This window comes from Zootermopsis nevadensis, unplaced genomic scaffold, assembly GCF_977971745.1.
Source record: "Zootermopsis nevadensis isolate Lab colony 2312 unplaced genomic scaffold, Znev_1.0 Znev_ptg000078l, whole genome shotgun sequence".
In the NCBI taxonomy this organism is placed as follows: Eukaryota; Metazoa; Arthropoda; class Insecta; order Blattodea; family Termopsidae; genus Zootermopsis; species Zootermopsis nevadensis.
Window position 1 is genome coordinate 124512 of NW_028259209.1, and position 27864 is coordinate 152375.

General features: G+C 41.0%; 1 protein-coding gene across 1 annotated transcript in view; it reads left to right on the plus strand.

The window, feature by feature from the left end:
- Positions 1–27864, plus strand: part of LOC147870982 (uncharacterized) — an 85560-nt gene that overhangs the window by 46103 nt on the left and 11593 nt on the right. The window contains exons 4-5 of the mRNA XM_087341504.1: positions 11179–11253; positions 23643–23700. The gene's annotated coding sequence lies outside the window, so the exon portion shown is untranslated. The remainder of the gene's footprint in view (positions 1–11178; positions 11254–23642; positions 23701–27864) is intronic.

The following is a 27864-nucleotide window of genomic DNA, read 5'->3' on the forward strand; positions in this document are numbered from 1 at the left end:
CGCCCACTCTGAACACATTATTGCTCATATCCGTTTCTTACTCTTTAACACCTTTGCTACCACAGCCGTCTTCGGCTTCCACATGACTCGCAGGGCTAGTAGTCCAGCCGCGCGCCACAGTTTGCCGACAGAAATACAGTAATTCTGTAAGCCAGAAGTAGATTGAAGACTTTTTGTGTTCCATCTGTTCACCGTTACAGAATATTTACTTAATGTATATTAAGATCAAACCAGAACATTCGTCAAGGCACATTTATGTTACCCATTTTAATATTATCCTTTGCCTCGAATTGTCAAACTACTCTTTTCAAGAGGCTATTTCGTAATCATTTTTATTGTCACAGTGAACTGTTTGGAACCGATGTTTTCGGTGTCGTAGAACGGAGTCATAGGCCTATCATGCCCTTCCATAACGAAGAGCGAAATGCAGGCTTCTGAATTGATCTCGTAGTTTTTGTGGTTTGCAGAGGCACTAAATAGGCCAGCTGAAAGAAACACGTGTCTGAATAACTTGTATCTAGTTTACCGTGTTCTTCTCTTGATCTCTGTAATTTCCAGTGAATTTTTGAACCTTTGATGATGATGTGGATCTAATGTAGTGAGCGGGAGGGTTTGATGTTCTGCTTACCTTAAACCTCGCTGCAGTGTCAGACGTTAATTAGAGAGAAAAGAAGTACGGATTGGAAACCTGGTAAGTCAACACAGGAGCGGCTGTACCTCTGACGCTCTTAGTTGCAGAATCTCCATGGGACCCAGTGAGATAAATACGCGGATTCAACATTTACGTCAGGTATAGCCGATGTCGGTGGCCTCTTGATGTTGGGATCGCGTTCTCAAATCCCGCTCAGTACATCGATGTTTGTCCTCGACTTTCTGTTTTGTGCTGTCGACTGTAATCGGTGACGTTGCTTGAGACGTGCTCATCACCAGTCCAAAAAGACCTGCATACTGACGAAACTATTTTACAATTTCAGACGTGTTTCTAAAATGAATCGGGCCACGATGCTTTATCTGTAATAATCCATCGCGATGACTTCATTTACCTTAGCCGTAATTGAAAACGAGTATCTGATTATGTAGGATTTTGCCCTGATGATGGAGGCGGCAAAGACCTCTGAAACGTTAGTAAACGTCTACCAGACTACAAGGCGCAACAACCCAGAAGGTAGCCTTCTTGAGTATCTGATTGTCGGTATCGTCACAGTCTTTAGGATATCTTATGAAGATAAACGTTAATCCTGTCCTGAAGTGGCATACCATAAAGGCGTATTGCGACGTGAGGGTGAACTTTCTTAAATTCATAACCTTGAGTGTAAATTATTACAGTGCTAGACTTCGTTCTTTACTTGGTGTTCTGAAATGTATGAGATAGGACGATTTTTATAAATTAGTTTCACCAATAATCGGAAGTCAATACAAAAATGGAAAAATGTCAGCCACCAATTTTTTTATTAAATTAATTCTCAAAACTTTTGTTACGTTGAGATTTAGTAGCTTGGTGTTTTCGCGACTATCTCGCACAACCTCCATCTTGACAGCTTACTCAATCGACTTTGATTAATTTTAATCTACACAACCAAACAATATTAACATTATGATTTATTTCATACTTTGCCAACTGACTTTAGGCATTCTATACATTGCCTATGTATTCTATACTTTGCAGGATTTCATACATTGCCGGTAACATATACACCAAAGATACACCTAATTCATAGAAAAGCAATTACTATTGATCAAAATGTCAATTAGTATACAGTGGTCGGATGACATGGTCTACGGACTAAGACTTCAGTAAATGGAACTAAGAAATATAATTTAATTTTTAAAAACCCACAAGCAATAAAAACCAGAAGATAATTTATTTAATTTGGAACACGTAATCCAAGTATGAAATCCCCTGTTTTTAGTGATATTTATTCTATAAAATTTTAATCTCTCAAAATTGCCGTAACAGCAAGTTTCGCTAACAATGTATTTTATGTTTTTTCCCCAGACATTTCATGTGTAATGTATTTACACCCATTCAACAGACTGTCCTTACCTCTACACCTATTTGCCTTTCGAAACAACATTTGGCTGATATCCATTGTCGCAGTAGCTAAGAACTGAAATAATTGACATTTGTTATCTAGCGGGCTGTACTGACCGTGTGAAAACACTGCAGTAACCATGGTAATTATAATCTGAACAAGGAATATGTTTTGACGTAAATACATCTATAAGGAAGGGTCATTCGGCAAAATTGTGTTATGAAAAATTGTTACGAAAAAGTGTTATAAAAAAGTGTTACGAAAAAGGGAAACGAAAAATTGTAACTTCATTCTTATGTTACCTAGGACACCTCATCTGTTTACTCCGCATTGTTGTTGCGTAGGAAACGTCATCTTTGTACTCGGCATTATTGTTACCTAGGAAACGTAATCTGTTTACTTAGTATTGTTGTTACCAACTTGCCCGTCCAGTCGATAAAATCAATCGAATCACAGCGTCGTAGCTGAATCCCTTTAAAAACTGATTTTGCCTCCTGGGAAATCCGAGTGAGGAGGAGCATAACGTGTCTTAATAATAGGAGCGCGGAATGCAATTTAAAAGATGAGGTCCCCGTGACTCATCGGCAACTTCTCCGCCAGCTACGCTCTGTGGGCAAGTCTGCACACTAGGCAATGCTGTTCACTCAGTGATGTAACCAGAGTCAGTGGAACCACGGTTCCGGAGATTTTGACGTAAATACGTCAATAATATACAACGTAACTAACTAACTAGATGGCTTACCGAACACCAAGGTTCATCACCGAATTAACCAAAGCAATCCACCGGACCCTGTCCTGGGCCAACGAAATCCAGTCTCCTTCAACTCCTATCTCCCATAGATCCCGCCTGAGATTATCCTCCCATCTACGTCTAGGTCTCCCCAGCGGTCTCTTCCCTTCAGGTTTCCCAACCAGTACCCGGTGCACACCTCTTGTCCCATCCATGCGCGCTACATGCCCAGACCATCTCACTCTTCTCGACTTAATCACCCTCACAATACTGGGGGAGCAGTACAGATTTTTAAGCTCGTCATTGTGCAGTTTTCTCCACGCCCCATCGTCTTCCCTCTTAGGCCCAAATATCCTCCTCAACACCCGATTCTCAAACACCTGCAATCTGTGTTCCTCCCTCTGAGTGAGAGACCATGTTTCGCACCCATACAAAACAACAGGCAAGATTATTGTTTTGTATACTTTAATTTTCAGGTTCTTAGAAATCAGACGGGAAGACAAAATATTTTGGACTGAGAAGTAGCAAGCATTTCCGGAATTTAGTCTCCTCCTAACTTCCTCACAAGTATCATTTTGATTTGTTATTGTCGTTCCCAAATATTTGAACTTTGTAACCCTTTCAAAGGACTTATTAGCTACCCTAAGATAATTTTGCCCGCCTGTCTTCTGATGATGAGATACTAACATGTACTTAGTTTTTTCTGAATTTACTTCTAGCCCCACTTGTCTACTGGCCTCTAGTAAAACTTCTGCGTTCCTCTTTATTGTATTGATATCGTCCCCCAATAAATTAACATCATCAGCATATGCCAATAGCTGATGTGTTCCATTCAATTGCAAACCCTCCTGGCTATCTTGGACCTTCCTAATAGCATATTCTAGCGCAAAGTTAAAGAACAAGGGAGACAAAGCATCTCCTTGTTTTAGACCGTTCTTGATGAGGAATATCTCAGATACATATTTACCTATTCGAATTTTGTTACAGGTTTCATTTAAGCACATTTTTAATCCGGTCCATACCACCCCAAACCAATTTATCTAAGATCCATTTTAATATTATCATCCTACTTCCTATTTCCTTCCGGCTTCCCCACCAAAACCCTGTATGCATCTCTTTTCTGTCCCATTCGGGCTACATGCCCTGCCCATCTCATTCCCTTGAACTTGATCATTCTAATTTTATTTCGCTCGTCATTATGCAACTTTCTCCAACGTCCAAGTAATTCATCCCTCTTGGGTTAAAATATTCCTCGCCGTATTAAATTCAAAATTTAAGAACATTTACGAGTTGCGGGGGTATTTATAGCGAGATTTCGTTGGTGCGGGCCCTCAAAAAATCTGGTTCTTCAAGTCAAGCAAAGAGTTTCTGCTTGTACCTTTAAATTTCAAGTACAAATACAACAGCCGAATCATCGCGCTGCCTTCCCTATCAGAGTAATTGGCTGTACGATAGAGTGTCTCGAGGCAATAAAAGGGGACATCTCCGAGGTAACTTCGGTGTGGTCTTCAGTTGCTCAACCACAGAGATTTCACTTCCTTGGCGCAAATGCCGCTCCAACCATCACAGTCCCCGTAAATTCCCTGAGATTCGGAGACTCTTGGTCCCCGACAAAACCTGCACCAAATATCCCTTTATATCCTTCCGCATACCGAAATTTATATCTGAAGCTGTAACCGCGCGCAAACCGGGCACGCTACTGGGTTTGATCCCGTGGCATCCAACGTAAGAAGACAAGTCGTGTGCACAACCGAAGGCAAAAGGTAAAATTAGCAATTGCGAAGGAAGCCGAGGCAACAGGACAAAAATAAGCTACAGTTAAGAACAAAAGGATGACGTCACTAAATGCGTTCTTGAAGACCCACTTAGAAAAAATTACGTTTCAGACACTGTGTCTTCTGTTTTAAAAGTGGCGGGTTTCGCTAAACCTTGTATTATACATGACGTTTGGTCGAAGTTTGAGTACAATTAGCATACAAAGCGCTGTTCTGCATGAAACTGATAGCCTTCACACAAGCTTTAACAAAAATACACGTGAACGTCTGCTACTTTTCTTCTTCTTCTTCTTTACATTGACTCGGTGATATTGGGCCCGTTCAGAATTAATAATATTAAAACTGGTTCTTCCAACCACTCCTTTGTCTTCCTATATTCTTCTTTCCTATTGGTTTATATGTAAATATTTTCTTAGCCAATCTGTCCCCTCTCAGTTCATTAAAACGTTTCTAATTAAATTGATAATTTTGTATGTCATTTACAATATTTTTGGTCTTTAATTGCTGACTTATTTCCTCATTTGATAATCTGTACCTTCGGGTAACTCGAACGAAGGGTCTGGAAAATCTTGGATTCTTCTAATCGTCTCTTGTCTTCGTGTCTTGAGATCCAAGTTTCACTGCCGAAGTGTAGTGAAGATTTGGCTTACGGATTAATTCCTGACAGTGGGTGATATTTCCTTTGTGCTGCACCAAACCTTCTGTCCACTGAGTGCTGGACCAGAAGACGGTCATTTGGCTTCTAGACAACCAAAGAGTGGACTTTTCAGCCACGCCCCTGTTCCCCTTTGGTTCATGGTACTTACAGATACTAGCATCTTTTCATTTCACTCCCAACTATGAGTACGTGGGTTCATGACAGATGGAGTGACATTTCTCCGTTGCCATCTGCAGACAACCGACTGTTTTTTGTTCCAAAAATCTTACTACCTCGAACGACTTTACTCTGTTCTCGCCAATGAATCAGACCCTTCGAGGAACCATGGAGATGTGTCAGTTTTGAGTACCCCCGCCATGATGTACCTGGCTGATTCTAACTTGTTTGCAGTTAACCTTTGTTTTATTGTGAACAAGGCTCCAGACACACGGTCGAGGCGAAGTAATTTTTTATTTATTTGCAAAAAAGCAAACAAAAACATTACTATGAAATCAGGAAACGAGAAAAAATGATTGCTGTCTTCTGGTTTGTAACATCGTGTACTCTACGTCCTGATGATGGAGGCAGCAAGGACCTGTGAGCGTTGGTAAACGTCTACCAGACTACACGGCAGACTATGACTGCGTGGTATTGCCCACTTATAAATATATTCTTTTTGGATATCTGCATTAGTTCACTCGCATTCTTCTCCATATCGTTTTAATCATTATATTTCCTTTCTCACTATTATTGTTTCGTCACCTCACGTGCTCATTATTTCGCCATTTTGTTTACTTTCGATAATTTTGCTGTTGTTCTCAAATGTTCCACTTCCAATTGAAGTGATTTCATATATTCATCCTCCTCCATATTGGGCACACGACATATTTATAATAAATATTACGTACATTGTTTAACAAACAGCCAAATTCTGAATCAATTGGGCACTGCATCATGCAAAGTGGTCGTGGCCTAATTTAGGTACTGTCCCGTAACTTGTCAGGAGGCTTTGGGGAAAACCGTGGAAACAGAAATTTAGAATAAAATGTCTTCGCGCCTACATTTTAACCCGGGACTTACTTAATACGAAGTAAAGTACTAACCACTCGATCGCGAAATTCTGTATCACTGATGATGTCATTATGTTTACCGAAACATGTAATATTAAAAAATTGTGTTATTATTAATAATAATGTTAATAGTTTTATGTGGTAATGATATTAAAAGACAACTATAACGTATTATTATCCTCATTAGGAATCGTTAATGGCCATTTATGTCACAAGAACTCGAGGGAAACATTTCCGACATTAGAATCGATTCTTGTCTGCAGTAGACTAAAATGAAGTCCGCGCAGGAAATGGGAATTTACAGGAGACGGATTTTAAAAGTGATGTTTTCTCTAAGAGTTTCTGACAGTTTGATCCATTGTATGAACATTGTGCTGTAAATTTCCTGAGGTATATTTGATATCTGGTACAAGACATTACTTAGTGAAACGTTATTCATTGTATAATTATATTTATAGTTTATTATTAATGAGGGCTGTTTAAATCGAACACGGGACCTCCTGAATAATATGCTATAAAGCTACCACTAAAAATATACATGGCAGTTATTTCGACATTCCTTAAACTCAGGACGAATTAAGGTATGGCGCTCGAAACGGTAATGGACAATGTCAACTTAACATTGGAAAATCAGAAATTACGTGCGCCTTTCCAGGAGGCAGAGAAAACTGGACATTTCTGTGTCCAGAGGCCAGATAATATCCTCTCGAGCGTCTATAGATCTTCCAAGAGCCAGTGTGGACAGAACTGCGGGAAATTTTGTGGTAATGACAGCTATAGAATGCTGTAATATTTTAGCAGAATAGGGGAAACTCTTGAGACACACGTTTCTGTGTTCTTCCAAGCACAAAACTTATTTCTCGCCAGTGTAGTTCATACTATGAATGCCGCAGACTCTTAGCTTGTTTAATACAGAATCTGTATTACATCTGATAAATTATTTATTTTCGAATGATGCTTGAAACGAAGTACAAATTCCTGAAACAACGCAGGTACAGAATCACATTTGAAAAACCTGAAGATGTTTTCTTTCGAGTCCTGATTCCTTCTGACGTGTTTCGCAGAGTGTGAAAAACGTCTTGAATCTGTAATGGACTTGCCTCCCGTATAAATCACGGGCTATTCCGACGTTTTGGAATTAAGTAAAAATTCTCTATTTGTGATCAAATTTCCCTCAGGGTACACGAATGTCCAGTTCTTGTTTTACAGAGCAGAGGGATACAATACGTTAAATTTTAATTCTGATAATATTAACCCCTTTCTGCAATATATTTATTGAGAATATTCAGGTGGACAAAGACTGGCTTGCTTTCTTGAAGCCCAAAAGTTCGTTAGTATTAATTAAAGCCAGTTGATTCTACTTCACCCTCTGACATCCAAAGTATTCAGTGTGTCTCCTAATATTAAGGCGACAGAAAATATTTCTGTCGTAGATGGAGGCAGCAAGGACCTCCGAAACAACCCAGAAGTCAGTCAGCCATCTCCTTATTTTGATATGTCTATTTTAACTATGTTTTTGAAACAGGATAAGGATCTCGGATTATGTCAGCAGCCACCGTTAATCTGTATCGAGGTTTTGACTTTATGTTTCGCCGTGTGATCGCTTTATGACAGTGACAGGACAGTTTAGTTGTGATTAACGCACCGAATAAAGGTGAGTTAACGGAGGAAGCACGAATTAACAGGAGGATGTAACACAAAATTACACAATGGTGGACGTCATGCATTGTGCTTTTTAACCTGGTGTTATTATCGTGATAAAATAAGGCATGGAATATTATCATGTCACGTGTTATACATGGGAACTTTGGTACGTGATTTTGTTCAGGAAACATGGGCGAAGGAAACCACTCGCGACACGTAGATGCGATGTCTGCTTCCGGGTGCACGCGGTATTTTTACGCCGTCCGACACGACCTCTCACAAAATCAACTCAAAATTTCCGTAATCGCTGTAATTTACGACAGAGGAAGCGGGGAACACTGGCGCTCCGCCGTGCTTATGTTTATAATTAAACTCGGTTAGACTCACTTCATGACACATCCGGTTACTGGGAGAGTCGGAGGAGGGTTCTGATCTGTGCCCTGCTTTCAAAACTGTCCCTGAAATCTGTTCCTGAGATTTTATATGTTTTCACTGTACCCCTGTAGAGCGCCCGACTTTCTACTTACGTAAAATATCTCGAGAACAGCTAAACGGATTTATATTAAATTTGATATCGCCGTAATGCCATTACAGGCAAAGTAAAACTCATACCTTAATGTCCTACAATCGTTAATATTAATGTGTTTCATGATAGGAGGACAAACCGCTCTTGAAATAATTATCGTACAGCAGTTACGAGATAAACATTATTAATGTCTTTTGCATAATCTGGAGATTAGTATTTTTGCGTAGATACCGATGTGTTAGTAACGTTCTTTCATGATCTAGACTTACAAAAAAGTAGAAATCGCGCCGAAAGTGCCATAAACGTCATGAAATTATTAGGCATAATAAATTTGATTTTGGCACTAGAATTGCTATGTTAATATTTTGTAAAATCTTATAGAACTGGTAGGGCATTGTTCATTGTACGTTATGAGATACACAGCCTTATAGGAGATACAAAGAACGCCTTACATGCGAGACAGATATGCGATCGTGTGTTCGTGTCTCTGGATTTTTCGAAAATTTTATTTACAGATCCTTATTAAAAATTAATGATGAGATTTACGTATGTTTTGGTTTCATGATTAATTTGAGACATCGTACTCGATTTGAAGACTTACAATGGAAAATTTATTTCAAGGCCAAGAGCAGAGTAACGAAGTTTTGTTGTGAACTTTTTCATGTGATCTGGAAGAAGGAATTCGGCAAAATTTTGTGCTCCAAACCATTCACTTCGCGTGTATCATATATTTATCTGTTGTTAAATTGACTTAAGTTTAAGTTTTTAAGTTAAGTTGAAAAAATTATCACTGAATCCACTTACGATTTCTATAGTATTATTGATTTTACAATGTGGGGGTTTTGAAGAAAAAACGCGATAAGAATTTGATTGAAAATGGACGCCAGTTCTGCATCTTATTACCAGAAAAATTAACTGACAGACGATGGCAAGGTTTGTCCTTGGTAAAGACTTCTTCCTGAATGCACAGAAGATTTTAATGGTTAGCAACAAACTTGTGACAGATCCCGTTATGTTGCTATAGTTTTTCTACGATCCTGTCTGTAACCAGCTGAGCGTACGTAATTTGTTCAAATTCGAACATAAACTATGTCAGATCTCAGGTTTTTAATGCGATAAAAATTTGGATTCCACGTGAGAAGCGTCTCATTTTACTAGTCCAGAAAGAAGTGTCTTTTTTGACCAAATTTTCCAGCGATTATAAGAAGTGAGAAGGATGGATTCTCGTTTTAACATCTGACATAAATGCACATCGTACAAACATTTGTACAGTACCGTCATTTATTGCTGCTGCTTTCAAGTTTTATGAATCAAGATGTTGGAAGTTCTTCATTAATCAGGGTAGCAAAGTCATTCAAATGGAACATAGGGAAGCAAATAGAGTAAAATAAAGTGGCCACGCTTAATTTAAAAAAATAAAAACTCGTATTTAAGCCGTGGCACGTAAATAAATCTATGGATTAATTACAAATGTATCTCCACATATAGACTAATATGCCTATGTAATCGCGCGCAAAAGAAACTTTTCTGTCTTTGGCAGTCTCGCCCAAATAACGTGAAACGAATATATAGAATCAGTCTTATTTATCAGCAACTTCGTTTTCTTAATGTAAATTAGCTGCTATGCAATCTTATTTGAAAACATTGGTCTTTATTCTTAATTACGCTTAATTTTTATTATCGGCCATGACCCCGAGCGTTGGGCGCCATTTACAAACGATCTGCTAATGCAAGGCGTTGGACGACGTTTTAATAATATCCTTTTGTCGGCACTGTTTTTAATTCAAGATGTCAAAATCCGATAATGTCTGCTTAGTGATTATTTCTATCGGACTTCGGAATTCGCAGATTCGTCCTGGACTCAGCCGCAAGTCTAGACCGGCTGTGAGGCCCAATAGCGCCACACTCCAGAGGTGCCGGGGTAATGCGGCCGGAGCGTGTAATTGACAACCCAAGTGTTCGCATCTAACGCTGATTTGCCGAATCACCCTTCCGTATGGACGTATTTACGTCATTTAAGTACACGCTCCTTCTCAACATCGCAACGCTGGAGACTGAAGGCCAAGCAGAGTAGCGAAGCCATCCCCCCCCCCCTTCCGGTCAGCTGACTTCGTGATTCATGTGGGCAGAGCAATTTACCTAACATGTGTTGCTTTGCCGGCCGTGAGATAAAATCTGGTTGAAAAATAAGAAACACGTACACGGCCCAACAAAGCAGAGGACCACCATCTGTAATTTGAACACTTTACGAAAATTATTGTATAATATACCTCGTGCGCCTGACTGCTGCGACCGTGGGTTCGAGTCCCACTCAAGGCCGATCACTCATGCAAGGGCGGTTGCAGAAGCGACGCGACGGATAATCATGGTGGGAAGTGGTCACGGAATGTGTTGCTGTAATATTTCTGTCACCTGCAGTTTTTTATCCTGAGACCAGAGTTTATTTTTAATTCGTTTAACGTCTATTCAACTACTTTATGTAACAAGGAACGATTTGGTGAGATCTTAAGTTCTCACGGCGGCGGGTATGAAGTCCTTCGGTTCTGGGTTTTTGTCGTGTATTTTACCGACGTTTCAGAAGGCCTGTTGTCACCATCGTTGCCATGGCGATGGAGGCCCAAAGCAGTTGAGAAAGCAGTCAGTTCGTTTATGATTGCGTAATGGAGTTGTGGAGGGAGGTAATGGCTAGGCGGGGAGGTTCCAAGAGGTTGGGGTGTGGGAAGAAACTCTCACTCAGAAATATTTGTCTTGTGGTTCCCACAGAAGCAATCAGTCGGGCAGTGTTGCAATTGGTCGACCGAGCACACAATCACTCTTAGCGTTCTTCGCACCGTCACGGTAAGTACATAGCCATTTTAAAGCAACAATTCCATTCGGTTGCCATCATATTTTTTGACGTAAATATGTCTATGAGGAAGGGTCATTCAGCAAAAAAGTGTAACGAAAAAGTGTAAGATGGTTACCTAGGAAACGTCAACTGTTTACTCAACATTATTGTTACCTTACCTTGCATTACGTTAGATTACATTACTTTAAATTGCATTCAGCTACCACAGATCCATCTTAAGCGTAACTAATTCAAGTTAAATAATCAATGTCTTAATCAAACTTATCTCAATTGTAAAGGATCTATAAAGGAAATATTTAGAATAAAGCCAATATATAAACTTCCTTTCCGTATAGACGTATTTACGTCAAATTCTCCGGACAACTTTTATGTAAGGTAGGTTGTTGTGCTGTGTAGTCTGGTCGATGTTTACCAAAGTTTCGGAGGTCATACTGCCTCCGTCGCTCACAGTGCAGCACGTTACTTTGCTTTGTGTTCAGTTCTTGGGAAATTAATTTGTATTTTGCTTTCAGTACAAATTAAAGTAAAGTTTGTCCCACTATACGCCATGTAGGCGCTTGGGGTGAGTGGAGGTATAGCTCCTCTCTTTCTTGACCTCGGCACTAGATGGGGGTGCTGAAATCTAGTGTTCGTATTTATTGAAGTATGGTCGTGAGTCAAAATAATTTACGCAGCCTGCAAGCCACCGATATTTACTAAAAATGCGTATTTGTGTTAATCCCCTGTTCATTTCTAAACCGATTCCATTAAGCCAGTTGTTTAATGTGTGTCAGTCGTAAAGCAAGTCTCACTAGGCTGGCCAACTTCACAGTTTCTGTGTGTGTTTTTTTTTGGGGGGGGGGGGTCTTGGGAGAGAAAGATCCTTCCCTTGACCGCGTCTCCTGCCCCCGACAAGCAACTCGTAAAAGCGAAGCCATCCCATCCTCTTGTGACTTTCCAGGCCGCATACGTCACAGGGATTTAACACTCGCGAGCAACAGTGCCGAGGATAAGTAAATTCTTAGGGCTTTTCCGCTACGCGCCATGTAGGCGCTCAGGGGGAGAAAGGTTCATTCTCAGCCTTGCCGCTAGATGGGAGTGAGTAGTCAGCGTCAGGCTCCGGCCGCCGCCATTTTCCCTCCTCTCAATGAGGGTCAGAGGGCCACTTAGCAGAACACGGCATTGAACCTTCGTGTTTCCTAAAATGATGGGATTTATTGGCCAGCTGAACGGCTATAAGCTTCTCAAGCATGGTCTTCCTCCAGTCACTTTGTGAGTTTATACGTTTTTACGTTGTGTAAGTGGATTTTTATCGCCAGGATTATTATACCACGTAGTCGTCTCCCGGCTTTTAATCATGCTGCAGGGGATTTAGGTAAGCCTATGTTGTATATTTGATATTTCCAAGTAGAATTCCGTATATTTAGACATCGTTCTCGTACTGTTGGGGGCACCTCGGGCTCAAAAAGTGATATAAGGAGTTTGTAGCTTGTCTGAATCATCATCGTTTTTCTAATCGCGCACTGTGTAAACTTTTGGCGGGAGTGGTTCGTATACTTGCAGGCACTGTCCAGCCAACCTGTTGGCGCGTATTTGTTAACCACTCGAGTTGGTGGTGGCCACGGTGATATCTGGCAGATTAGGAGGGAAACGGATTATGTAGTTTCACATATGGAAGCCCAGCGGCAATTTGCGGTTTTGCGGTTCCCCCCTAGCTGGTAAGCCACTAGAATAGCAGCTCCAGTATCAGCCAAACCTCTCGACATACGAGAATACGTGGGTGGGAAGGGGCACATTTATTGTACCCTCGGCTCATACTTGCGATATTTCAAATACGTATGAACTCTAAACCAAGAGAGCTTTAAGCCTTCCATCCAGTAGGTACCTGACCGCATGAAGTGGGTAATTTAGAGGCGTGGAACCTGAGCCACAACACATGTAAACGGTCTCTCCAGCAAGGGTGCCTCGTGTGATAATCACCTGTGTGGGGCTTTTCATTTAAAAGTCTGCGTCGTTCAAAGAGTTTTGCTTATTGTAGCTGCGTTGTCTGTTAATGAGTTGCGTATAGAGATACGCGGTTGACTGCGAAATTTTTGTCATTACATTAAAGTCGCCATAATGTGTTAAAAGGTGCACATGTTTCAAGAAGAATTGCAGTACATCAGCCGAAGCTGTGAAATTCCAGAGATTGTGATGTGCTTGAGAATCGACGGGATAGAGATTTTATAGTACTCATATATCGAAAAATTGTGCTTTTAGGGCTGATTTGATTTGCACGAAATTAAACAGAAATACTACCAGTTTGGCTTTGTTGCAGTTATTAGCACGGGGGATTGTGTAATTCCATTGAGAAGCATAGTCGCTCAGATGGGCAACCCCCCCCCCCCCCCCCGGAGAAGGTTTATTTTCCTATATGCAAGACGAATCAAGCCATACTTTGGTGCTCCAAGTGTCCTCCTTGAAGTTACCAGTTGCATTTCGCGTCTTCTCTGTGTGATAAATGCCCTGCCTTCTCATAATTTGAGCATCGTTCTAACATTGGTGAGAGTACAAATCATGAGGCTGCTCATGTTTACGCCCACCTTTTCCTCCTCGTTCCAAATATATTCATCAGCAACTTCTTTTGACCTCGTGTGTTTTCCATAGATGACTTGATGATTGCTAAGCCACTCCTATCATCAAATTCAACGACTTCGAACAATGTTACAATTTAGCGAGTTATTGCATTTTGTGGGTATATTACCCTTACAGAAACGTGATTCAAATTTTTTAATGTGTTTTTTTCAGCGAGGCGATTAGCTGTGACTTTAAAATAAGTGTTTTATTTGTAATCTGCATTTAGAATTGCAAAACGGATCAGGGAATATGCATTCGAAACTCTCGGTAAAAATTATCGTAGTTTTTTTAAAAAATTTGGCTTCCGTCCCTAACACTTGGCAGAAGAATTTTCACATAATTTCCCCCTTAATGACTTTTACGTGACAGCCCGGCGAGCAGAACCAACTAGTCTTAGGAAATGCTCCATGTGTTGACATTAGCGTATGTGGCGTTTATACGAAGCTTTTAGATTATATGTATAACGTAATGTAAATCTGTAGTAGGAAAAATATGCACCTTAATGGGTCACGAAATTGTAAACAATTTTCATTTTTAAGAAATTTTTAGCTCCCTGCGCAACCCTCAAGTAACTGTTGTCTCTCCGCTCCGTGCTAATGCATGGCAAGGGTCTCGTTTCACATGGCGGAGGCGAAGGTAGGCCAGTAACATCAACATTTATGCCAAAGACAGGGAGGCAAGGTGTGATTTTTTTTAACCAGTTGACCGATTATTATCTTATGAAGGACTCCGCTAAATGACGCGCATCCTCAGCTTGAATGTATTGTAAATTGCCGCTGGCCTATTTTAATAGTGCCATGAATTTCAACCAGCATGTCCAAAGACATCGTCAAATTGGCCTACGCTGGGGACTGTCGTTCTTCTACCTGCCATATGGCGTAATCCTCGTGGAGAACCTTGAGACTGCCAGCAGCGACAGACGGACCTCCGCTAGTGTGCTAGATGCTTCGTGAATTACACCACAGCGATCATCTGTTCGAAACAGTGATGGCCACCTCCAGACGGTCACTTTATCACGCGACAGTAACACTTTGACAGCGCACAGCGCACTGGAATTCTCGAGGAAAGTTAACTTTCTCACCATTAAAACAAAAGTAGAAATCTTCACATTCATCAACATAATTGCTGTAGTACTTTAAATCTTAAATAGGACAACGCAGCTTTGTGCGCAGCAACTGGAACTTCTGTTTCCGCGTAGGATAAATTAAGTTGAGACCGTCTTACCTGACGGTTGTGTAAAAGCGATTCTTCTGTGATTTGACAGGCTAGGAAATTCCCAATCCAGCGGCATTCCCAGTAAATTCGTTTTGATTTCTCTCCACATAACTCACCGGTGCTGAGAAATCGTGGAGCTTATCACCCGCGCCCCTGTGTATTTATTGTTCAACGTGAGGTACGGTCATTGAACGGCCTGTGTCCCACTTCGGGACGAGGTAATCGAGATGCATTGCAGTACGGAACAGAATCACATCAGCAGAAAACAGAAAATGCTCAGAAAACCATATTCCTGTTGATTTTCGTTTTCTAATTGTTTACTTCATTTGTATCTTGTGTTTCGACGTGAATCTGGAACCAGAGACATTTTGCAGCTTTTACAAACAGACTTTCATGGCGATGGATCATTTTTATCAAGAAATTCCTTTGATTTTATGGAATTGGAAGGATCATTGCCTTATTCACAGAATTTATTTTATCTTCAGACTCGCCGCCGTGAAAACCTCGAATCTCTTGTTGTTGTCTTTCCGCCCACGCCGAGGTCTCACAGACGACCTCTTCCTTTCAGGTTTTCAATTAAAATGCACCTCATCCGCCTTTCCTTGATCAGCTAAATAGCAATACTGGGTGAGCGTATGCCTAAATCAGGAAGTTTCTCGTTTTGTAGTCTTCTCCATCCTGCGGTTACTTCCTTTTTGTTACGTCAAAGTATTAAAGTAGGCCTGAGTAATCGTACACAAGTTCTCTAACACGTGCCATTCATGATCTTTCCTTATGGTGGCACATTTTCATAAAAAATAACTTTCATGAAACGTTAGTATTTTCGGTAGATTAAATTGTACAGCTGTTTTAACCTTACACAGCCGCAGCTTTGCCGGTGTTGGTGAAACGGAGTTGAAAAGAGTGCTCTCTTGTTAATACATTTACTGCGTTGTTTTCATTGTTATGCCGATTGAATCTCGGGTTAGGGATTGAATGTACGAGTAGACAGATAGACTCTTGGAGACTGTTATTAGAGTTCGGATCCTCCATTTGATTAAAGGATAACTCTCCGGCGCCTTTCTGCGTTTCCTGAATAGAACTATAGGAAAATAATCAATGCGGTTAATAAAATATGCTTTTCTACATTTACCAAATAGAACTCAAGGAAAATAGAGACTAATATTGAGCTGTTAACCTGCTAAGCCGATTAAAAGTTTGATGGCGCGAGCATTTTACTGTAAGAGACTTTACTTTTTCAGTGGGATGGGATCACATTGTAAAACACGACGAGGTGGACAGAAATCTGTTCGCCTGGATGGCGTGCAGACTGGCTCAGCTGTAACACAGAGCCCCATCTACGGGTAGCGTTGTGGCCTGCCAGTGGCAGGTGCTCGCTCAGTCGCGGTCATCGTGCGGTTTTATCGGGCTCGATTTCTGTCTCTCAGTGTGTTAACGAAAACGACCTCCCTTCTTGTGAATGCTTCGAAATGACACGTTTTCACTCCACGGAAGGCAAAGGCAGGATCGCTGAAGCCCCGGCGAGTAGGAGGGTGCGACGGTGTGCGCGGAAGGGTCAGGGCGCGAGCCCGCCTGGAGCCGCCGCTGGTGCAGATCTTGGTGGTAGTATCTTTTGCTGAAGTACGTAGATACAATCACGTGTGGAACGTCAGAAACCCAATATAAAAGCTAAGCAGAATATTTTCTCTTTCCGTGACCAGCCTAGAAACCTAGACGACAAATTAATTTCATCTGTTTAAAATGTGTGAATGCCAGTTGAAACCGATTGCCACTACGAAGTGAATTGGGCCCAAGTAATGCGTCAAATGAAGATTGCTGTCTTCTGGGTTGTTGCCCCGTGTAGTCTGGTGGAAGTTTTCCAACGATTCAGAGGTCCTTGTTGCGTCCATCATCAGGGCGACTACACGGGGCAATAACCCAGAAGACAGCAATCTTCAGTCTCACAGCCGGGGAAAACCTCAAATACTACTAACCAACCGTGATGTTCTCGAGGACTATCTTCAGCAACAAGATATGAATGTCCTGGCGCCACATGGACTCCTGGGCAGATACAGGGGCGGCGTCGCATTCCAAAAGATCATCTTCCCCATTCTAATATCAGATCTTAACAAAATATGTAAAATGGTTCACGGCATCAACATGACGTTGGACCTGCACTTGTTTCTGAACTAAATATTTCTCAGAATTCGTGAACAAAAATGTCGCGTCCTTAGCCCTTTATCCTCAAAATCCTGCCCATAAAGCATTGCCGTTACATGTGTTCCCCTTCGCACAAAACATGGGCCCACTACAGCCAGTCAATTCAGAATTGATGCGTCCGACATCGCTGACCAACCTCGAATAAATCCGTGCCATTAATCAAAGTCGAGCGGTGACGGATTGATCACCAGGGACCGGCACATCGTGGCTGATCGATGCCCCACAACTACACCGTGCGATTTATTAAAACGTTTCTGAAATAAACTGCGGTGCATCAGGGGGCCGAATTGTACTCATATTTCAGTTTAAGGTTTATATGCGTCATGTTTGTGTTTTTGATTAAAATATATAATAAAATACAGGTCAATACACAAAACTATATTTGGGTGTTAAAATTTAAATGTTACAATTTAAAATTTAAAATTAGCGCCATTCATCACTATAAGGATGTTACATTTGAGCGCTTTCATTCATTTCACAACATGTTTCGATGTAATACATCATCTTCAGGTGTTGTTTTTAAAACTATTTTATATTATAATGCATGCCTTTCAATAATTCATTATTGTAACATGTGTTCCGTTGGTCTTCCCGTTTTTACGCATCTTACGTTTGTTTTGAATTATTCTGTAAACAAATGTGATAAAATTTGGGAGTTATTCATGTTATATGCATACTAAACATACTAAAACAAAAACAACAATATGACACAGAAAAGCAATACGAACAACCTGGCGTATATAGATTAAAATGCATGGAATGTCCTTTAACCTACATAGGCCAGACAGGACGCACGTTTAAACAAAGGCACAAAGAACATATAACAGCTATCAAACAGAATAAGGATCACTCTGCCTACGAAAAACATATATTAAACACGGGACACACATATGGGGCAATAGAACAAACTTTAGATATTATAAAAATAGTACAAAATAGACGCCATAGGGAAACCATAGAAAAATACCATATACAACGGACACATAAACAAAATATTGCTTTAAACGACACTAACCTATATTTAAACAACAGCAAATGGCTGTGCTTACAGAATGTTCGCGGCCACACCTGAATTTTATGGACAGGATAACCAGCGTTTTACAACACAATGATTTTTAGCCTGTTGATCTGTGGGAAAATAGAAACTTCTCTACACACGTACACAATACTTAAAAATTATAAAGTAAAAGTAAAGTTTGTCCCGCTATGCGCCATGTAGGCTCTTGGGGTGAGAGGAGGTGTAGCTCCTCCCTTTCTTGACCTCGGCACTAGATGGGGTGAGTGGTCAGCATCACGCCCCGGCCGGCTTTACCCCCGGGAAAGGACCCCGGTACCCATTGTATAGGAGGCTGGGTGGGCCCCAGAGCCGGTCTGGACGCAGAGGCTAGAGGAAAAATCCTCTGCCCCCGTCGGGGATCGAACCCCGGTCGTCCAGCCCGTAGCTAGTCACTATACTGACTGAGCTATCCCGGCTCAACTAAAAATTACAGAGAATTAAAATATTTGTTAGGATTTGCGAAAGATAATATTTTGCTTTAAAGATTGTACAATAAAAGCATTGGTGTTATTATCGTGAATTCTTCTAACCCACGATCTGTCGTTAAGAATTATATGTCTTATGTTGTGGAAAACCTCGCTGGTCTTGCATTATTTATTGTGCAAAATAATTTATAAACCATAGCGCGAACGTTAATTACTTCGAAATATATCAATGATGACTAGAAATTGAAATGTAATTATTTTAGAAATTTATGTTGCCAAATTGTATACAGTAAAATGAACTGATAATAAAATGAAATAAACCGATACTGAGGCCTTAATTGCTTGGTCCGTATGATTTAGGAGACAAATATTTTTACTATCCTTCCAAAACACTCTGTTTCGAATGGAACACGGACATGTTAAATTCATACCATTCTATTTGCATATCATCTGCGATTCTAATGATTTGTCTTCCTTGCTCTTTAACGTTGCGCTAGAATATGCCATCAGGAAAGTCCAAGATAGGCAGGAGGGTTTGCAATTGAATGGAACACATCAGCTATTGGCATATGCTGATGATGTTAAGTTATTGGGGGACGATATCAATACAATAAAGAGGAACGCAGAAGTTTTACTAGAGGCCAGTAGACAAGTGGGGCTAGAAGTAAATTCAGAAAAAACTAAGTACATGTTAGTATCTCGTCGTCAGAAGACAGGCGGGCAAAATTATCTTAGGGTGGCTAATAAATCCTTTGAAAGGGTTACAAAGTTCAAATATTTGGGAACAACAATAACAAATCAAAACGATACTTGTGAGGAAGTTAGGAGGAGACTAAATTCCGGAAATGCTTGCTACTTCTCAGTCCAAAATATTTTGTCTTCCCGTCTAATTTCTAAGAGCCTGAAGATTAAAGTATACAAAACAATAATCTTGCCTGTTGTTTTGTATGGGTGCGAAACATGGTCTCTCACTCAGAGGGAGGAACACAGATTGCAGGTGTTTGAGAATCGGGTGTTGAGGAGGATATTTGGGCCTAAGAGGGAAGACGATGGGGCGTGGAGAAAACTGCACAATGACGAGCTTAAAAATCTGTACTGCTCCCCCAGTATTGTGAGGGTGATTAAGTCGAGAAGAGTGAGATGGTCTGGGCATGTAGCGCGCATGGATGGGACAAGAGGTGTGCATCGGGAAGCCTGAGGGAAAGAGACCGCTGGAGAGACCTAGACGTAGATGGGAGAATAATCTCAGGCGGGATCTATGGGAGATAGGAGTTGAAGGAGACAGGGTCCGGTGGAGGGCTTTGGTTAATTCGGTGATGTACCTTCGGGTTCGGTAAGCCATCTAGTTAGTTAGTTTGTGAGGCTTTTTGTTATCCTCCACGTGTCTTTAGTGTTGGTAGTGTCGAGGCCTTGGAGTGTTTGCTGCCAGGTGTTCGATATTTGATATTTAATGGCTGAGTCAATTTTCTGTTTCAATTCGTTGATGAGGGGACGAAGCCTAATGTCGTGGGTTCTTTGCCACTGATTTCTCAGTTTGTTTCTTTCTTGAATGAGAAGTCGAGTGGATCCTGCAATTTGCATTGACCTGAAAGTTCTCCTTCTGAGCGGAATAGAGTGGTGCATGGCCTTATTCAGAACGTCTGTAAGGTGGTCAACAGCTGTATCAATCTCACTGCTACAGCAGTTCCCATTTACGCACTGTGTGTTTAAGTTTTCAGAAATGTAATTTTGAAAAAGATTCCAATTGGCTTCGGTGTAGACGAATGCATGTTTTAATTCGTCTGGTTCTAGTGGACCACGTATGCTGAGAAGAACTGGGTTGTGGTCGGATGTCGAGAGACTGCCTTGTGAGCGTATTGAATGGCTGGAAAGCACGGTACTGATACTGGCAAAATCAAGTATATCCGCTTCACCAGGATTACAGTCTGGGAAGTGTGTGGGTTGAGATGGAGCCGATATTATGTAATTACTTTTGAAGTAGTGTTTTAGAAGTGTCTGCCCAGCTACATTGTTCTGCCGAGCGTTCCAAGTTACATGTTTGGCGTTGAAGTCGCCTGCTAGAATTACTTTGTTTCCGGTTGCCATAACATGGTCCATGTCACTCTCTATAATTCTGCCCGGGGGGGGGGGAGGTTGTAGATAGATATTAGTATTATTGTTTCTTCGTTGATGTTCACTTGGATAGCTGTCGCTTCCATATGTTAGAGTGGAGGAAGGGGGATTTCCGAATGTTTGAAACCCCGTCGGATTAGAATGGCCGTTCCGCCACCTCTCTGATTTAGCCTGTCACACCGGAAAGTCGTGTAGTTTGGACACTTAAATTTTGTGGCAGATTCCAAATGAGTTTCATTAATGAGTGCTATGGGGATGTTATTTGTTTCTAAGTAATTTAATAATTCTGACTTTTTCGACTCGACGCCTCTGGCATTCCAGAACAAGATGTCTGTGTGTCTGAGGAACCTACCCATGAATTGGGTGACCGAGGAGGGTGGCTAGGGAGTTATTGTATATTATTGGGAGGGCGCTCTCATATGGGTGCTGCATGAATTGCAGGAGTATTCCTGAGATGGAATTCAGAAGATACTGGAATGAGAATTTCGAATTGAAAGTCCGAACAATTTGAACAAATTCTCTTGTCTGCTGCTGGGTGTGAGACAGACAAGTGCTTTTATGAGCAAGTGTGGAAGATCGCGTTGTGCGGTCCGTGAGAGGTCTCTCTCTCTGTGATGAGGGGGGGGGGGGGGTTGTGTGTGTGTGTGTGCTTCGCACCAAGCCCGGGACCCTTGCGCCGAGGATATTTAGGTGGGGGCACTCTTGTTTTAAGTCGCGATAGAGAAGGTGCTAGAGACACACAGGAAGCTGTAAATTGTATACAAATAAATAGTAGTGCCTTCCAACTTCAATCTGAATTATTATTGGGTGGTGTGATCAGGCCGTTAACACGACCTACCGACTGGCTAGGCCCTAAAAATCCTACACCCTGAGATATCCACATAGCCCTCGGGAGGAGAGGCAGTCAAACACCAACCCTGATACGGCAGCTGTCACGAGGCCACGATCAGTGGACGGTTACAGGTGTGGGTATTGATGTGTGTGTCTCTCTGAGACGAGTATTCTTCTTCTCCCTCCCTGAGGTTTTCTGTGTTATGCGCTTTAAGGGTGGTGTTATTCCCCGTGCTTGCGTTGGTCTTGGGGCCTAAAGGCCGAGATTTTCGGCATGTGTGACGTCCTCCGCTACTACAGAGAGAGCGTTAACCGGCGAAGAAATTCCGGTTACAGAATTCGGAGGCTCGCTCGCTGTAGCCTGTGGGGTGGTTTGTGTTGACGTGTTGCAGTTAGCACCGTGTGCAAGCCGGGGGTCTGGCCTGGCGTGTTGCTGTATGAAATTTATTTAGAATAAAGGTCAAGTGGTTGACTGAAGCTGTATGGGTGTGGTGGAGGAGGCTGTCTTACTTGCGAGCTGACAAAGTTCAGCAGCCTAGTCCAGGCATTTGCCGCACCCAACCTGAAAATTAAAGTATACAGAACAATAATCTTGCCTGTTGTTTTGTATGGGTGCGAAACATGGTCTCTCTCTCTGAAGGAGGAACACAGATTGCAGGTGTTTGAGAATCGGGTGTTGAGGAGGATATTTGGGCCTAAGAGGGAAGACGATGGGGCGTGGAGAAAACTGCACAATGACGAGCTTAAGAATCTGTACTGCTCCCCCAGTATTGTGAGGGTGATTAAGTCGAGAAGAGTGAGATGGGCGGGACATGTAGCGCGTATGGATGGGACAAGAGGTGTGCAACGGGTACTGGTTGGGAAACCTGAAGGGAAGAGACCGCTGGGGAGACCTAGACGTAGATGGGAGGATAATCTCAGGCGGGATCTATGGGAGATAGGAGTTAAAGGAAACTGGATTTTGTTGGCCCAGGACAGGGTCCGGTGGAGGGCTTTGGTTAATTCGGTGATGAACCTTCGGGTTCGGTAAGCCATCTAGTTAGTTAGTTAGTTAGTTAGTTATGGGGGGAAGTCACGGAATGGACGGTCGCTGTGGTTGGGCTGTGACCCCAGTTCCAGCACTTCGTTTTGAATTTTCTTGCAGAGGTCTGTTCTTCGTCTCCCTCTCCATGCGGTCACGGAAGAAGGGACACCTCTGTACTTTGAGCCGTGCTCCCCGATCTTGCACAGGGCACAGGTCGGCACAAAATTTGGGAGAAATCTCTTTTTACATTGCCACGCGAAATGTTCATCCGCGCAGTGGGCACAGGCCGGAGGGGCCTGACAGTTTTTGCCTCCACGTGGTAAAACTGTTGGCTCCGTGCGCACTGAGCGGGCACGGTTCGCACCTTATAAGGTTCCACAGAAATCTTTATGAAGCAGAGATGGGACAGCTGAGAGACCTTTTTGCTCGTGGGGCGTTTAGGTATTGGTTGTTGGTGTGTCCTGTCTTCCCAGAATCACGGGTCTCGGGGGGGTGGGGGGGGGAAGAGCAAGGTAAAGCAGTGTGAATTGCGTCTTCAGTTATTGTGGGCTTAGGAGTTGCTCGTTTTTGTTTCTTTTTGGAGGTAATGACAGTGAAGTCATCTCCCTCCACAATTTCGTCACGATTCAACAGGTCAGAGAATGCTGTTGTAGATTCGATCGGTTTCTGCGCACTAATCCAGTCACTTTTAGTACCACCCTGGGTGCAGTGAACCTTCTGCCTCTACAACAAAAATTTTTGTGCCACTGGCGAAGTTGCCGAAGCTCTGGATCCTTCTTTGTGTTCTGAGGGGTCAGTGGGTGAAAGGACTTGACCCTGTTGCCAAATAGACGTTATTACTGAGTCTGAAATTCCTGACAACGAACTTTCTAAGTCAGTACTTAATGGGGACCGAAGTGTATGTTTTCCCTACTTTTTCAGTTTCAGACCATTACATGACATGAAGACGAATTTTCTTTGCTAGGAACTGCAAAAAAAGGTACTTGAGAAAATATTTATTCTCCTTTTTACTACGTTCATTATTTTATATACTACGTAATGTGGCAGTATTCGGCGAATGCTTGAGATTTTATTTAAAACGAATGAGTTATACGTATGTGCTTATTAAATTAGGAAAAATAATTATTAAATCCAACACGTATATGAATGCAGATTACTTTTATCCGTACAGAAATCAAATAACCATAGAGCTCGCCTGTACGTCACATCCTGACACGTACTACTACTCACTTCAAAACTATCTAAACTTATTTCGTGTCAATTTTAGTCTTTTTTAGCCTCTAATAGTCTCCTAGTAAGTAAAGATACGTCCTGATGATGGAAGCAGTAAGAACCTCTGAATCGTTAGTCAACTTCTACACGTCACAAATCCCAGAAGGCTTCCGTATTATTATTACTTTGATAAAATTGTTTATCTCAAACACTGAATTCCTCACACTGCCTAATCTTCTGTTATGACAGCTGAAGACGTTTGAAGAAGATTCGACTCTGTAACCCTTTAAAAGCCAGTGGTAATTTTATATACCAGCTGGTTAATATATATTTTAATTTTGTTTTTTGTTTTATATTATTCTTAGTATAAACAGCGATTATTTTCTGAAAGACCTTTAACGAATTAACCATTTTATTTCTGTAACGGTGAATTTTTGTATTTCCTTTGCGGTACGGACTAAATTCTTAAATATTATTTAGACGACCTTCAACCTTCTGAGGCTAATAACAAAATTGAAAATTGTGCTCGAATCCTGTAGGACCCTGCTCCTTTAATTTCGGTCGCTGTTATAAATTGTTACAGTCTCAACAATAACTGAGACACCACGACAGGGTTATACATTTTTGACAAGGAATCTTCTGTCACCAAAGCACATTTTACTTTCCTTTTTATTCTAACTTGAGAATCATAGGATATTTGATGGAATTGGGTGTTATTTGACGACATTAGAATTACAGTAATTTCTCTGTCAGTTTAATACTGATCATTCCCACTTCTGTTCGTATTGGTTTATGCAATGCTTTGTATAAACCTGAACATAAGGTATTGTAGATGCGTCATATTGTGAATAGTATTAAAATATATAAATATTTAAAATAACCGTCAATCACAATAAAATTTAAAGATTAAAAGATTTAAAATATCATATTATGTTCCCTATCGAGTACTCGATTTACATATGGAACTTACACAACATGTTTCGGCTAAAAGTAGCCATCTTCTGGTGTATTATATATAAACTTTTTACCGAATTGCTTTTTACAATTTTAATGACTTTTAATGATTTTTCTTCTGATGTTTTGTCCTTTATATTGATTCACTATTCGTTGTAGTATCATTTGTTGTGGTATCCCAGGTCGCAAATATGTTAATTTTGTATTGCGCAATACAAAATTAACATATTTGCGACCTGGGATACCACAACAAATGATACTACAACGAATAGTGAATCAATATAAAGGACAAAACATCAGAAGAAAAATCATTAAAATCGTAAAAATTAATTCAGTAACAAGTTTATATATAATACACCAGAAGATGGCTACATATAGCCGAAACATGTTGTGTAAGTTCCATATGTAAATCGAGTACTCGATAGGGAACATAATATGATATTTTAAATCTTTTAATCTTTAAATTTTATTGTGATTGACGGTTATTTTAAATATTTATATATTTTAAACCTGAACATGTAATAATTACTAAGATAATGCAGTGGATTATATGATGTCTCATGCAACACTCATATGGTCTAGTATGATTACCTCCTTCACGGGGCTCCATCTAGAGTCCACGTTAATACGTGGGGCTTTGTCCACAGATGAATGCCTTTCATGACTCACGGCTAAGTATAAACTGTGATATAGTTACCAGTGATGAGCTTCAAGATGACAAGTCTGTGTACCAAACAAGGGAATTATGTCAGAAATAGCAATGAATTCTATTATTACCATCATTTTCTATTTGCTTCTTAGATATGGTAAGAAAATTATATTACCAAAACACCAGCATTACTTAACAAGTTTTGGGAAATTATTGACGACACGCAATGACCATTTCTAACATTAATATTTTATGCTTTAAGTATGAAAGTGGCCTGAGACTTTGTTTCGTCTCTTAGCACATTAAACAATCATAATGACTATAACATTAACGCTTCGTGTTGGTATCTGTGATTTCGACTGTGTTCTGTAATAAACGCAGTATTGTCCAATGTTAAGTCTCCCAAATACACGCGGTATTTGATTAGGCAGTGTCAGATCAGTTAAAGCTTTCGACGTGAGCCCATATGGTTTTAATGTCGCCTCTGTGTGGCATCTCACCTAATACAGAATGATTTAAAATTATGAGTGATAAATTAAGAAGAAGGCAGATGACAGACGAAAATGGCGGAAACCGAAAATGTCTTGAGAAACAAGAAGTAGCAAAGAAATTTCAGACGTGGCGGTTTCCAATTTTCTTGCTCAGAACACAAGTCCCTTCGTACACTCTCCACTTTACGTTTCTTTTGCGCTGTGTCTACTTTAGATTCACTTAAGTGTTTCTTTATTATATATTTTCCTTCTCCCACTTCAAAAGAGGGGTAGAAATATATGTTTAAAGGTAAACATGCAAATAACTTGCCTTTTCTTGGAAGAATCTCTTTTCAATATGGCGAGTATCAAACACTCCGTTGAAAGGGTCCATTTGTCTTTAGCTTAGACCAGTTCATTCGTGTTATTAAGAAGGATATAATTCATAGCTGTGTGTATTATAGCCGTTGCCATGACAACGATGTTTCTGACTCGTGATTGTATTACTGGCCGTAGAACCACAGGTTCGTACGTTATCGTAAAATGTTTTTTTTATACTTTCGTGTTGCCTAATTGGCGTATATTAATAATATCAACCCATTATTAATGTTTAACTTGTTAGAGATTGTGCCAGTCTAGGTCCGCGGTTCAATTCCCGAACGGGCTGAATCTTGGGATGAGGGGTAAACCAGGCTTTGGCATATTAATCTGGTTTATATAAACTAAGGAAGCGTGATTAGATGATATTTAGTGCGTCTTACTTCATCCAAATTTAAGATATTTTATTAATTTTTGGCAATTTTAAATGTATTAAATTAGGAAAGAGTGGCGACGCTCAGTCTTGTGAAAGTATCTCCTCCCGACAGGTATGGGAAAAAGTAAATCAGTAGGGCCTGACAGAGTTTCTGGGGAAATTCTAAAACTGGGTGGGGAAGCCATGATTCCATACCTGGCGCGATTATAGGACGTAACAATTAATAATGCCAACATACCAAGGGACTGGAAAAAAGCCATAGTGGTTCCTATTTACAAAGGAGGTGATCGACCATTGGTCACAAATTACAGACCGGTCAGTTTAACATCGGTGGTCTGCAAACAAATGGAACACGTTATGGCATCGTACCTGAGGAAAAACTGGGAGGAAAAGAATTGGTTATTCGAGGGTCAACATGGGTTCAGGCCGGGATATTCATGTGAAAGTCAAGTAATCACGGTTTGTCAGGACATTGCAGACACACTGGATAACGGAGGAAAGTTAGACGCGATTATAATCGATTTTTCGAAGGCCTTCGATTTACTTCCTCACGATCGGCTGCTTATGAAAATCGCGGCATCGGGCGTGGACTCGAGGGTAGTCGTATGGGTAAGGGAATTCCTTTTAGGCCGAACGCAGAGAGTTAAGAGTAGGAGGACAATTATCAGAGGAAGTCAGAGTAACGTCAGGAGTACCGCAAGGGAGTGTATTGGGTCCACTTCTATTCCTCGCGTACGTAAATGATATTTGGAGGAACATTGAATCGACCATTAGACTTTTTGCAGATGACTGTATAATATATAGGAAAATTATAAATAGTAAAGACATAGAAAAGATGCAGATGGATCTAAACAGTCTGGGGGAATGGGCGGCTGAAAATGTTATGAAAATTAACCCAAGTAAAAGTACGGCAGTTAGTTTCACGAGAAGTCGGGTGAAGGAACCACCAAACTATTTGTTACGGGACCAAATAATTCCGGAAGTGTAAATACTTGGGAATTCTCTTAAGCAGCGATTTAAGCTGGGCTGAGCAAGTAAATTATACGGCGAAGAAAGCCTGGAAGGCAATTCATTTTACAATGCGTGTTCTCAAAAAGGGGAATA